Source organism: Oryctolagus cuniculus, chromosome Y (assembly GCF_051225735.1).
Source record: "Oryctolagus cuniculus isolate XC-2025 breed Fujian yellow rabbit chromosome Y, ASM5122573v1, whole genome shotgun sequence".
Classification (NCBI taxonomy): domain Eukaryota; kingdom Metazoa; phylum Chordata; class Mammalia; order Lagomorpha; family Leporidae; genus Oryctolagus; species Oryctolagus cuniculus.
Genome location: NC_142889.1, coordinates 11100513 through 11114643, shown reverse-complemented (window position 1 = coordinate 11114643; position 14131 = coordinate 11100513). Strand labels below are relative to the sequence as shown.

Below are 14131 nucleotides of genomic sequence, written 5' to 3'. Positions count from 1 at the left end.
GTAGTGACCATTTGGGGGTTACCAATGGAAGGAAGACATTTCTCTCTCTCTCTCTCTCTCTCTCTCTGCACATGATAAGTTTATTTACCTAGAAAAGAAATTAGTTACTATAACTGTATTCAATTTGTTTTCTTTTTATAGGAAAAATGTAAGTCACATATTTTTGGCTCTAATGATTTTTGTTCCTCTTCTGAGCTTTTCCAATTTCTGCACTTGCTTTTTTTTTTTTTTACTTTTTTTCTGCACTTGCTTTGTTTACCAGATCTAATCATACAAGCTCTAATGAAAACCTAACTGATAATGAATTCACTGGAGCAATGCTGTCCTATCTGGGACTCATTTCTCCCATTCATATTCTAAGATTTCTCTGAATACTATTTGGGCCTTACTACCTGCAAACTTGAAAGAAGACTGAAAATGAGATGACTTAAAGCTGTCACACTCAGTTCTCAAACTGTCCACTTCTTTCCTGAGATGATCTGATGGGAGTCAAAAAGATGTCTGACCCCAAAGTCACATTCTCATTTTTTGTTCACAGCATTGTGGAGATTTAATGAGATCAAGATGAATTTCACTTACAGGTCCTAAGTCTACTCAAATCCATCACTGTTGCAACAAGAAATTAAATGGATCTTATAGGACTTGCTCTTCATTACAAATGTGTGTAAGTTATTACTCAGCACTCCAGGCACTTCCAGCTCTATATTGATTGATTATCTGACAATCAGGTCAAGAATCTTCTCTGCAGAGCTGGCGTTGTGGTATAACAGGTAAAGCCACTGAGTTCAATGCCAGCATCCCATATGAGAATGCCACTTTGAGTCTGTCTGCTGTGCTTTCAATACAGCTCCTTGTGAATGCACCTGGGAATGCATCACAATGTGGCCCAAGTCCTTGGACCCCTGCCACACAAATGGGAAACCCAAATGGCATTCCTACCTCCTGGCATTGGCCTGGGTCACTAGTTCACTCCACAAATGGCATCAATGGCCACGGCTTGTCCAGGCCAAAGCAAGAAGAGAGGAGCTTCTTCCAGGACTCCTACATGGTGGCAGAGGCCTAGGGATTTGGGCCATCTTCAACTGCTTTCACAGGTTCATTATCAGGGAATTAGACAGGAAGTGGAGCAGCCAGGGCTCAAACTGCATCCTACATGGGATGCCAAGTTCACAGGTAGTGGCTTAACCTGTTATGCCACAACCCTGGCCCTTGGAAATAATCTTTTTTTTTTAACTTTTATTTAATGAATATAAATTTCCAAAGTACGGCTTATGGATTACAATGGTTCCCCCCCCCCCATATCGTCTCTCCCACCTGCATCCCTCCCCTTTCCCACTCCCTCTCCCCTTCCATTCACATCAAGATTCATTTTCGATTCTCTTTATATACAGAAGATCAGTTTAGCATACATTAAGTAAAGATTTCAACAGTTTGCTCCCACACAAACGTAAAGTGAAAAATAATAGCTGATTTTTTAAATGATGATGAAATCAGATCAGACCTATTGTCATGTTTAATCCCAGTGAGAGTCAAGTTGGGAATTGATAATTTCTTCTTCTTCTTTTTTTTTTTTTTACAGAAGATCAGTTTAGTATACATTAAGTAAAGATTTCAACAGTTTGCACCCCCATAGAAACACAAAGCGAAATATACTGTTTGAGTACTCATTATAGCATTAAGTCTCAATGTACAGCACATTAAGGACAGAGATCCTACATGAGGAGTAAGTGCACAGTGACTCCTGTTGTTGACCTTACAAATTGACACTCCTGTTTATGGCATCAGTAATCTTCCTATGCACCAGTCATGAGTTTCCAAGGCTATGGAAGCCCCTTGAGTTCACTGACTCTTATCTTGTTTAGACAAGGTCATTTGCAACAACATGGAGGAATCTGGAACACATCATGCTGAGTGAAATAAGCCAGTCCCAAAGGGACAAATACCATATGTTCTCCCTGATCAGAAATAATCTTTAATCAGGCCCAGGTCCTGGTAAAATGTATGGACTAACAACTTGGCCTACATCTGGAAGATTTTGATGCTTAAACCTAGGAAGGAAATTGGTGATACAGGTCTTTGAAATATGAACCACGTGATGTCATAAGCATTTAAATAAAAAATAAACATGAATAAATAAGTAAGTAAGTAAGTAAATATCCTAGAGAGAGAACTGCAAAATGCCTATGTTCAGATTGAGAAGCCAATAAGTCTTTACCTTCTGGAACATGGATGGAAACCTCTTCAAGAGAATAGATTAAAGGTCTGTAATTATCTGAGTTAATATCCTACTTCAAGCTTATAACGTACATATATAAGCAGGTGCTAAGAAGCAGGAGACAGTAAATGCCATAATGGAAATATCAAGTGATTATGAGAATTCAGGTGAGAATGAATCATACACAATAGATATGTGTGCAGTTTTAATCCCATGTTCCACTAAGGCTTAGTTACTGAAATCTATATCTATAAATTAAATAAAATGGCATATGAAGATTATTTATACATGATTCCTAAACTGGGAGAACTTACTTCATCAAATTCCTAACCCACCAACAAGGCACACTCATCATGCAAAGAAACTAGCAGTTTGATAAAGCAGAAATGACTTTACAGCACAGACAGGAGTAAGAAGAAGAAAAAATATGGTTTGGGCAGCTTACAAATGCTATTCCATTTCACTCATAGTTTCTTCCTTCATAACTTCTCCTTATCCAGATCCTGTATTCCAATGCCTTGGAAGTGCTTACTCCAATACCCCAGTGGCAAACCACCTCTTAAATGGAGAATAAGAGAAGAAAGGGAAAAGTGAAGTGAAAGGGAAAAGTTGTGTTTTGTTATAGGTAAAATACGCTACTTTCTTTTAATGTATCTACTGATGTGGAACTGATCCTTCTGTATCCCCTGAACTCTCCCTGCTATATATCTTCTGTTACATATAGAGATAGATATTTCATCTGCTGTCTCACTTCCCATATGACTGTAATGCCCAGAGCTGGGCTGGTCTGAAGAGAGGAGCCAGAATCTTCTTCTTGGTCTCCCACATGGTTGCAGGTGCCCAGGTGCTTGGGCCATCCTCCACTGCTTTCCCAGACACATTAGCAGGGAACTGGATGGGAAGTAGAACAGCAAAATAATGAACTGGCTCTCATATGGAATTCTGGACTCCACACACAGCTGCTCTACCTGCTACACCCAGAGCTGTTCTCCAGTATGCTACTTTTCTAGAGACCCCTGAAAAAACCAACCACAAGAAATGAACCCAGGGTCTGATATTCAGCCACATTGTGTTAAGACAGCCCACAGTGCCAGTATCTCAATTGGGTACCAGTTTGAGTCCTGACTAGCCCATTTCAGTTCTAGCTCCCTGCTAATGTACCTGGAAAGACAGTGGAGGATGGCCCAAATGTTTGACCTCTGCCATCCATCTGGGAGGCCTGTGTAAAGTGACTGACTCCTAGCTTTGATATGGCCCAATCCCAGCTATTGTGGCCTTTCGGGGAGTGAACCAGTGGATGAAAGAGCTCTCTCATGTGTGCGCTCTCTCTCTCTCTCTCTCCTTTGTGCTTACTAAGGAGGCAGCTCCCACAGTGATATGTTTATGCTTCCCAATGGTGTAGCCTTGCAGGACAGTTGTATTCCTAGAGCCAGACACAACAAGGGCATCCACAATAAAATAACTGCCAGAGATATCCCACATTATCCCTCAAAGTAAACATTAAGCATTCAGAATCATAGTGCACATGCCTCTCTGCTGCTACTCCATGCTTCTAGGAATACTACTGTATAAGGAGAAATATATTTGAGTACAGTTTCTCTTAAAGGAAAATATGCAAACCAAGAGGTTTTCCTTTCCAGCAACAAAAAAAATACTAATTTGTTTTATCTAATGCTTCTATCAAGAAATTTCCCAAGGGGCCAGTGCTGTGGCTCAGTGGGTTAACGCCCTGGCCTGGAGTGCCCACATCCCATATCGGTGCCAGTTTGAGACCTGGCTGCTCCACTTCTGATCCAGCTCTCTGCTGTGGCCTGGTGATAGCAGTGGAGGATGGCCCAGGTCCTTGGGCCCCTGCACCCACATGAGAGACCAGGAAGCAGCTCCTGGCTCCTGGCTTCAGATCAATGCAGCTCTGCCCATTGTGGCCGATTGGGGAGTGAACCATCAGATGGAGGACCTCTCTCTCTCTCTCTCTGACATCAAATAAATAAATAAATATTTTTAAAAAATTTTCCAAACTGTGGCTTTAAAAAAACCATTAGATCATTGGTTGTTATTCACATTCCTGTGAGTTAGGAATGTGGGAGAGGATTGAGTAGCTGTGTGCAGGCTCTCTCCCAAGGCTGAAGTCAGACATCCACTGGAGCTGTCATCATCTGAAAGCTTGATTAAGGCTGATGGACTCACTTATAACTCATTCACGTGGTTGACAAGTTGTCACTAGATTTTGGCTACATCCTATTTTCTACAACATGCACCATTCCACAGGGTTTCCTTGGTGTCCTTACAGCATGGGGATTTCCCCTGGAGGAACTAATCCAAGGCAGATGGAAGTGATCTTTATAAGTGCCTCAGAAGTCATATGTATCACTTCCATGACATACTACTGTTTCTACAGAGCTGTCTTGTTGCTCCCCCTCTTCGTGGAGGAACGACACTAAACCCTGCCTAAGCTTCATATCCGAGTCACGGCACCATTATGTCACTCCCCATCTTCATGGAGGAGTGACACTAGACCCTGCCTAGGTTTCCTATCCCAGTCACGGCACCATTATGTCGCTCCCCATCTTCATGGAGGAATGACACAGGACCCTGCGCTGTTCTTTTGTCTGCTCGGCCCTCCCCGGGTTTGCTGCTGGTTCTTCCCGGGTTGGCTACTGACCCTTCCACCTCCATGGAAGGGCGGTTCCCCCTGCCACTTTCCCCACTTCCGCAGGGGAGCGGCACACCGCCGGCCGGCTCTCTCAGGGGCTGCACCAGTGTTCCTTCAGATAGATGTTCCTGGTGCATGTTGTCTCTCTCCTCCTTTATAGTCCTCTTCCACCAATCCCAACTCTGCTACCCACACACCGAGTACACTGCTCTCCTGCAATCAGGAGCAGGATCAGCTCCTGCAGGTCATCACTCAAGTTGGCGAGAGGCAGCTGCGTAGAAGTTGTTACTCCCTTCTCAGCGCCATATTGTGGGAGAGCAGATGCATAGAATAAGTCTTAATTCCAGTAACAGTCTAGTCCGAGTTGCTCCCCACAATTCCCCCTTTCTTTTTATTTTTTGGCATTGATACGCACCTGTCTTCGGTGCCCCGTGGCACACACTCTGCTCTGCTTGCTGGAGTTGCCCACAGGTGCTTACAAGCCCTACCAATCAGGCAAACCGAATCCGGGTCCTCTCCGCCATGTTGTGAGGAGGTTTTTAGGCGCTGATGCGTGCCTGTGTTCGGTGCCCTGCAGCGCATGCTCTGCTCTGCTAGAACTGCCTGCAGGTGCTTACAAGCCCTACCAATCAGGCAAACCGAATCCAAGCCCTCTCATGGCTGTCTTGTGGGGAGACTTATTGGTGTTGATAACGTGCCTGTCTTTGGTGACCTGCAGCCGCCCGCAGGTGCTTATCGTCTTACTAATCAGGCAGACTGAATCCAAGCTCTCTCATTGCCATGTTGAGGGGAGGCCTTATTTTTCTCTATTTCTCTATCTCCGGGCATTCCTACCTCTCCTATTTTACTTCTATCTACCAGCATTCCTATTTCTCTCATTTTACTTCTAAACTTCTGTTTCTCTTATCCCTGCGGCTTCCCGGTGCCCGCCCAGAGGCAGCTTCTCTGCGCCTCGCCCTGTGGCGGCTTCCCGGCTCTGCGCCACTTCAGCCCATGCTTCTCTCATCTGCACGGCTTCCCGGAGCCTGCCCCGAGGCTGCTTCTCGGCACCTCACCCCGCGGCAGCTTCCCGCCTTCACGCACACTCCGCGGTCTCCGTACCCTTTGCGCCCGCACCACGGCCTTCACGCTAGCCCCGCGTTCCCTATCAACTTGCGCCCCGCGTGCTCTCTCTGCGCGGCGGCTTCTGCGAGTCACACAGCCTAGCTCACATTTCCGCCACCGGTATTCAGTCTAAGTTCCCCGGGCTAACCTGGCGAATTCAACCTAGCTCACGTCTCCGCTTCTGTTTTAGCTTTTCGCCTTTTGCTCCCTGGGCTGACTTGACGAATCCCAAGCTAGCTTACATCTCCGCCTCAGCCTGCCCCCGCAGCTTCATCCTCCCTAACATATTTTTCTCTACCCAGTATGTTTCCCTAAGTTTTCTTCCAACAATATTCCCCTCTCATTTCTCCTGGCTTCTCCCCACAGTCCGTATCCGAGTCTAAGTTTCTTCTAGGTTTCACTTTCGCTTTAGACCATAGAGATTTCTCCCAGCTTCCTCCCGTAGTCCATATACGAGTCTATGCCGAGGCTTTTGATAGCTTCTTCTGGCACCTTTTCCATCCAGCTTTCCCCTAGGCTCTTCTAGTCTCTCTCTCCGGTATTTTCCCACTTTTTCCCATTTCTTCCCTCCTAGGTCTCCTATCCGAGTCACGGCACCATTATGTCGCTCCCCCTCTTTGCGGAGGAACAACACTAAACCCTGCCTAAGCTTCATATCCGAGTCACGGCACCATTATGTTACTCCCTGTCTTCGTGGAGGAGCGACACTAGACCCTGCCTAGGTTTCCTATCCCAGTCACGGCACCATTATGTTGCTCCCTGTCTTCGTGGAGGAATGACACAGGACCCTGCGCTGTTCTTTTGTCTGCTCGGCCCTCCCCGGGTTTGCTGCTGGTTCTTCCCGGGTTGGCTACTGACCCTTCCACCTCCGTGGAAGGGTGGTTCCCCCTGCCACTTTCCCCACTTCCGCAGGGGAGCGGCACACCGCCGGCCAGCTCTCTCAGGGGCTGCACAGGTGTTCCTTCAGATAGATGTTCCTGGTGCATGTTGTCTCTCTCCTCCTTTATAGTCCTCTTCCACCAATCCCAACTCTGCTACCCACACACCGAGTACACTGCTCTCCTGCAATCAGGAGCAGGATCAGCTCCTGCAGGTCATCACTCAAGTTGGCGAGAGGCAGCTGCGTAGAAGTTGTTACTCCCTTCTCAGCGCCATATTGTGGGAGAGCAGATGCATAGAATAAGTCTTAATTCCAGTAACAGTCTAGTCCGAGTTGTTCCCCACACTGTCTCAGATTCAGTGAGTGTGCAAAGGGTGTGAATACTGATGAAGATCACTGGGGATCATCTTGGAGATTTGCTGAAATAGTCCTTAATAAGAAGCATATCATAAAAGAGATAGAAGGGAAATAGAGGCAGCATGGGAGAGAAGGAAATGTTTTGATTCCTAAAAGCTGAGAGCAGATAGAAACAATGTACACAGTTCTTTCCTGAGACCTCTGAGGCTGACCTTGATGTCTCTTCACAGTAGAATCCTGAATCCAAACTCCAACTCCTAAGTCAGAGATTTCAGAAGAGTCACAAAAAGACAGGATGCATTGAGAAAGCTCTTCCTGGTCCCGTGAAGCACAGCTGTCTTCCTTTCCCCTTTTCCTACCTTACCTTTGTTGAAGCTATGATGTGACAGGTACCTAAGAATAAGTCTGTGGCTTGACACACATGTTCCCAAAACTGGTCACTAAAAAGTGATGATGCTGGGTCAGTGCTGTGACAGAGTGGATAAAGCTGCCACCCACAGTCCTGGCAACCCATCTGGATGCCAGTTTGAGTTCTGGCTACACTACTTCTGGTGCAGCTGTCTGCCATGGCCTGGGAAAGCAGTAGAAGACAGTCCAAGGCCTTGTGCCCCTGCACCCATCTGGAAGACCTGAAGAAGCTTCTGGCTCCTGTCTTTAGATCTGCTCATCTCTGGCCATTGCAGTCATTTGGAGAGTGAACCACTGATGGAAGATTTCTCTGTGTCTCTCTGCCTCTGCCTCTGTAACTCTGCATTTCAAATAAATAAATAAATCTCTTTAATAAATGTAAGATTGCTTTTAAAAAAAGTGATGCCTCTGGGGAAGGAATGATGCTATTGTAACCAAGGATGCATGAATGCCATAGTCTTCAACTTTCTACTGAATATATAGAGCAGGAATCTGGAACACCACTGGGAGAAATGTGGGAACCTAGCACTTCCCTTGCCCTTGAAAGTAAATACAAAGCAAGGGATCTACTACAATCTGTAAAGATGGTAGAATTTAACACAGAGGGCGGCGGCGGTGGCGGCTCCTCCGGCTCCGCGTGGTGCGGGGCCGTCTCCTGTGGCCTTTGTTCGCGCGGGCCCGGGGGACGCACGCGCAGGGTGAGGGGCGCCGGGCGGTGGCCGCACGCTGCCTGGGGGGCTGGGGGCGTGGGCGGGGGGCTGCGGTCCGCGCGGGGTGCAGGGGGAATTCCACGGGGGGGCTCTTCCACAGCCGCGCGGCGTCCGGGGCGGGCAGGCGTGCATGGAGATGCCGCTTCCTGGGCGCGCGCTCACGGGGTGGCCGGGTCCCCCCCCCCCGGGGTAGGGGCCCTTGGGCGCGCGCTCACAGGGTGGCCGGGTTCCCCCCGGAGCAGGGACCCTTGGGCGCGCGCTCACAGGGTGGCCGGGTTCCCCCCGGAGCAGGGACCCTTGGGCGCGCGCTCACGGGATGGCCGGTTCCCCCCGCGGCAGGGACCCCAGTCATGCAGACGCGCTGGCTGTTGCGGAGAGGGTAGCCCTCGCGGGCCAGGCGCTCCCGCTCCCCCGCTGCTGCCTCTCTGCCAGGCCGCGCTTGGCTGGCCGACCTGGGTCCCCTACCGCTGAGGCGGGGGGCAGCAGCTGGGCGGGGGGCGGGGCGTGCGGTGAGGCCCTGGGACTCCAGCCAGGCCGTCACTGCGGGAGCTCTGGCGCCCCGGGTGCTGAGGTGGAGCCGTGTCTGGGGACCCTGCCCTTTGTGTCTGAAACCTTGGGTCTAGCCCTCCCCGGTGAGGTCGGGGGCCGGTCCCCGTTGTCGGTCCGTAAGCCCCCGAGTGCGGTGGCTTGGAGCAGAGCAGCCCCCAGGCACGGGGAGGCCAGCAGAGGGGCAGGCGCCCAGCAGGTGGCTGGCCACGGTGTCCCGAGGCCGGACTCCCCGGAGCGGGTCGGGGTCTACCCACGGGGCGAGCGCTGCTGGCCTGGGAGGTGCCGGCGGCCTCACGAAGTGTCCTTTTTCTCATTCATTAAAACACCAGGGACATGTTTCTCTGTCGGTGAGATCCGCGTAACCCGTTCGGTAACAGTCGCCGTTCCTACGCGCACCTGACGCTGGTGCAGCTGCCACCCCTGATTCCAGAACATTCTCCGTACCCCACGCAGAAGGCCGGCGCGCGCCAGCCATGACCCCCTCCCCAGTAGCCAGGAAGCCGCTGTGCGTCCATGCGCTTTGCTCTTAGCGGTCCCAGGCTGCTCGGGGCGCCCCATGCAGAAGCCGCCCTGTGGAGCTGTACAGGTTTCTGTATCCAAGGAGAAAGGGCCCTGGCGGCTGACCCCAGGCTGCCAGCCCCTCGACCCCCTCCCGCCTTCCCCTTCCAAGGCAGAGCCCGGGCCCGGGGCAGGGTGATGGCAGGGCTGGGCCGGGCTGAAGCTAGGGTGTCCACTGCGCCTGTCCCACGCGTGTGCAGGGGCCCAGGCACTTGCGCCATCGCGGCTGCCTCCGGGCGCAGGCGCGGGGACCTGGGTGGAAGCAGAGCGGCCGGCGCTCAGACGCAGGGTGTGGGTGCCCGAGCAGCGGCTCCGTTTTATTTCAGTGGCTTGCGCAGCCCTGCCTCCGAATCACCCCCAGCGCCCCAGGTAGTACCTGGGTCTGCGGAGACCCTGGGCACGCAGCGAGGGTAGGACCTCCGCCGGTTTCCTGGCCGCGCTGAGTTGAGCGGCAGCAAGCCTGCGCGCGCGCTCGTGTGCAGACCCGGGTGTGGAGTCGCCCGCGTAGACTGCGTGGTGGTGGTGGGGGGCGTCAGGCGCCCCCAGCCCAGCCTCGCGGCTGCCCCTTCTGCTTCCAGAGTGTCCGGGGCGCGCGGGCTGGGGCGGGCGCGCGGCCGCTTGGGCCCATGCCGACCTCGCCTGTGCCCGCAGCCCGAGCGGCAAGAAGTTCCGCAGCAAGCCCCAGCTGGCGCGCTACCTGGGCGGCTCCATGGACCTGAGCACGTTCGACTTCCGCACGGGCAAGATGCTGCTGAGCAAGATGAGCAAAAGCCGGCAGCGCGTGCGCTACGACCCGTCCAACCAGGTCAAGGGCAAGCCCGACCTGAACACGGCGCTACCCGTGCGGCAGACGGCTTCCATCTTCAAGCAGCCGGTGACCAAGATCACCAACCACCCGAGCAACAAGGTGAAGAGCGACCCGCAGAAGGCGGTGGAGCAGCCACGCCAGCTCTTCTGGGAGAAGAAGCTGAGCGGCTTCAAGGCGTTCGACATTACCGAGGAGCTGGTCAAGACCATGGACCTGCCCAAAGGCCTGCAGGGGGTGGGTCCCGGATGCACGGACGAGACTTTGCTGTCAGCAATCGCCAGTCCCTGCACACCAGCACCATGCCCATCACCGCGCAGCTGTCGGCGGCCATGGAGAAGAACCCCGGCGTGTGGCTGAACACGACGCAGCCCCTGTGCAAGGCCTTCATGGTGACCAACGAGGACATCAGGAAGCAGGAGGAGCTGGTGCAGCAGGTGCGGAAGCGGCTGGAGGAGGCGCTGATGGCCAACATGCTGGCCCACGTGGAGGAGCTGGCCCGCGACGGCGAGGCCCCGCTGGACAAGGCCTGCGCCGACGAGGACGAGGACGACGACGAGGACGACGACGAGGCTGAGCAGGACCGGGAGCTGGAGCAGGCGTAGCGCAGCCGCCTGCCCAGGAGCCCCTGCTGCAGGGCCCCAGCTCGCCTCCGAGCGGCCGCGCGCGGGACCAGGCTGCCCGGCCCCGAGGCAAGGCCCCCGGCTCGGCTCGGAGCGGCCGGCGTCCTCCCGTGGCCCTCGGGGGCGCGGCTCTGTGAAGACCCGGGTTCTGGAGGTGCCGCTGGCTCCTGAGCCCCGCCCGGCCACGAGGACTCGCGCGAGGGCGCCGCTGCCGTCGCGTTGGTTAAGCGCAGGGGCCCCTGGCCCTGGCCTGGCCCCGGCGGGCGTGGAGCTGCCCGGGCCAGCCCCTGGGCGGTGCTCTCCGGCTGGGCTGGGCCTGAGCCCCGAGCGAGTGTGCGCCCCACCAGCCACTTCCCTCAATAAACGGGTGACGCGGGGAACAAACAAACAAACAAAAAAAGAATTTAACACAGAGATGCATCTAAAACGTAGGGGAGGAAAGTAAAGATAAAAAAAACAAAAACAAAAACAACCCTGTTACTCCTCTCCTACTGTATCCACTGTGACCCTGTTATAACCAGTCTTGAGTAATGTCCATTCAGCATGTCCATATCCCGTGTCTCTGGCCTCCCTCTTCTAAACCACAGTACTCATCACTGGAAGTTCAAGACCCTGATTATGTGCCTGATGCATTATTACAGCTCTGAGTCCCCCCGATCATTTTCAAAACACCACTGACCTTCACCTGTAGATGGAGCTCTGCAGCTCAAATGAGAGAAAGTTGAAAGTCTGAACATTTCTTAGGTGGCAATTATCCACATTAAACCTCTGGGAAACATGCCAAGGCTCTCCACTCAGCTCTATTGCTAACCATTCATCCCTAGGTTTTCTGTCTCAGTCTGGGCATCTCTGTTCAATCTCTTCCATTCTCCCAATGTGAAAACAATGTCCAGCACAGGGGAGTTTGCTCTGGACATTCAGGCAATTTCTGAACCCCCTGTACTAGGGGTGGCATGCTGGGGGCTGAACAAGGACTGGAGAGTACAGGTGACCACAGCCCTTTTCCATTTGCTGCCTTCGGACTCACTCTCCCCAGAGGCCCTGAGGGACTTCAGGACTTTTTAAATAGGGAAAGAAAGAGAAAAAGCAAGTACAGTAGTGGGAGCATTGCTGAAAGTCTCAAAAACCTTCATGAACCTGTGAAAAAGAATATTTTCTCTTGACATTTTTCTTTAAAATTTGTAGGATGTCTTATCCTCAGAGGCCTAACTAAACATAAAAATCATGGCCTAAGTTTTACTTACATATAACTTAAATTTCCTAAAATAGAAAAAAATAAAGGTAAGGCAGAAATTTTGTGTCATTGCCCCTTTTAAACCCTGACCTAAATTTTTCACTACTTTAGTCTTCAAACACAAAACTTCACTGCTCATTACAGAAATGGCCTCACTGAAACAAACCCAAAGACTTGTCTCTGAGTTGCTTCAAGTGGGCACCTGGCTGCTTCCATCTCAGGTAGAGGGAATGGCACCCAGTGAAGTCCACAGAATGCTCAAAGCCAAATAGCCCACTGCCACCTGCATGGAGTGGACAATGTCAACTGTCATTTCTCTCCCTAGCTTTCTCCTGCCCCACTGAACTAGACACACTCACTCACTTGCATATTGACTATGTGCTCTGTACTAATATGAGTCCTCAAAGTACCTTTTTTAAAGATTTATTTATTTGAAAGACAGAGTTATATAGAGAGGTAGAGACAGAGAGAGTCTTCTGCTGGTTCACTCCCCTGGTGGCCACAATGGCCAGAACTGCACTGATCTGAAGCCAGGAGCTGGGAACTTCTTCCAAGTCTCCCATGTGGGTTCAGGGGCCCAAGGACTTGGGCTATCCTCCACTGCTATCCCAGGCCACATCAGAGAGCTGATTGGAAGAGGAGCAGCCAGTACTAGAACTTGTGCCCATATGGGATGCTGGTGCTTAAGGCTAGGGCTTTAACCTGCTGCACCACAGGGCCAGCCCTCCAAAATACCTTTAATTCTAGTGAGAGCTCATAGGGATTCAGTGGTGCTAAGGCTTAAAATTATATTAAATACTTCCTTGTGCTTCTTGCACAAGCACAGAACTTGCTTTACCCATTGCTTTACAGTCACTCCAAAAATAAAGCCAAAATCCCTCTGCTGGAAAGACAAAGGCTGCCTTGTGTTTTACTACGGAATATCTAGGACAAGCAAAAGTGTTCAACATCCATTTTCTTTTTAAAGATTTACTTATTTGAAAGGCAGAGTTACAGAGAGGCAGAAGCAGAGAGAGAGAGAGAGAGAGATAAGTGTTCCATCTGCTGATTTACTCCCCAAGTGGCTTCAATGGCCGGCGTTGGGCTGATCCAAAGCCAGGAGTCAGGAGCTTCTTCCAGATTTCCCACGTGGTGCAAAGGCCCAAGGACTTGGGCTTTTCTCCACTGCTCTCCCAGACCACATCAGAGAGCTGGATCAGAAGTGGAGCAGCTGGGACCCAAACTGGTGTCCATATGGGACCCCAGCACTGCACATGGTGGCTTTACCTTCTATACCACAGCAGTGGCCCCACAACATTCCTTTGAAGACAGAATGCTAAATAACTCTATACATCACTCTTCTGAAAGTTGACTGAAATGGGAAGTACTAGTATTCTCAGATTTTTCATTCAAGTGGTATGTAAAGTCCCTTGGGACATCAAATTCTTCTCTAGACCCATCAAGTTAGGTCATGTACAAGGACTTGTAAAATTCTTAACCTTATCCAGTGTACAGAGTATATAGAGTATGTACAGTTAGCCAGACTGTGACAACTCCAACCAAAATTAAGCATCATCATTAAGGAATGTTTCCAGGTTTGAATGCTGGCTTGGCCTCTTCTTAGCAACAGCTTCTTGGGCATTCTTGGTTCTTCCTCACCTCTAAAATGATGACAATAATGCAACCTACTGCTTAAACAAGAATGAAGTAGGACAACACATTTGAAATGCTAAGTGCCATGTCTTGCATATAATGACTCAGTACTAGCTTACCATGTTCACTACTACTGTTCTATAAGGCTAAGTGCAGTGGCCACACTTAAGTTCCCATACTCTGAATGTATAAGCCCAATCAACACATGATGCAGCCTCAGAGACAACAGTGGCTCTTGTTGTCTAAAGTGCTCTAGACCTCACATAGAGCTAATCATATCCAAATGGGCTTTAAAAAGTTCATAGGAGAAATTGAATTAAAAGATAATTTTGTTTCATTTAAAAAAATCAGTACCTGTCGCTCCCCCTCTTCATGGAGGAACGACACTAAACGCTGCCTAGGC

General features: G+C 50.8%; 1 pseudogene; it reads left to right on the top strand.

Moving 5' to 3' along the window:
• Window positions 1-9389: 9389 nt before the first annotated feature.
• Window positions 9390-11080, top strand: LOC149119223 (methyl-CpG-binding domain protein 3 pseudogene; annotated as a pseudogene).
• Window positions 11081-14131: the final 3051 nt, after the last annotated feature.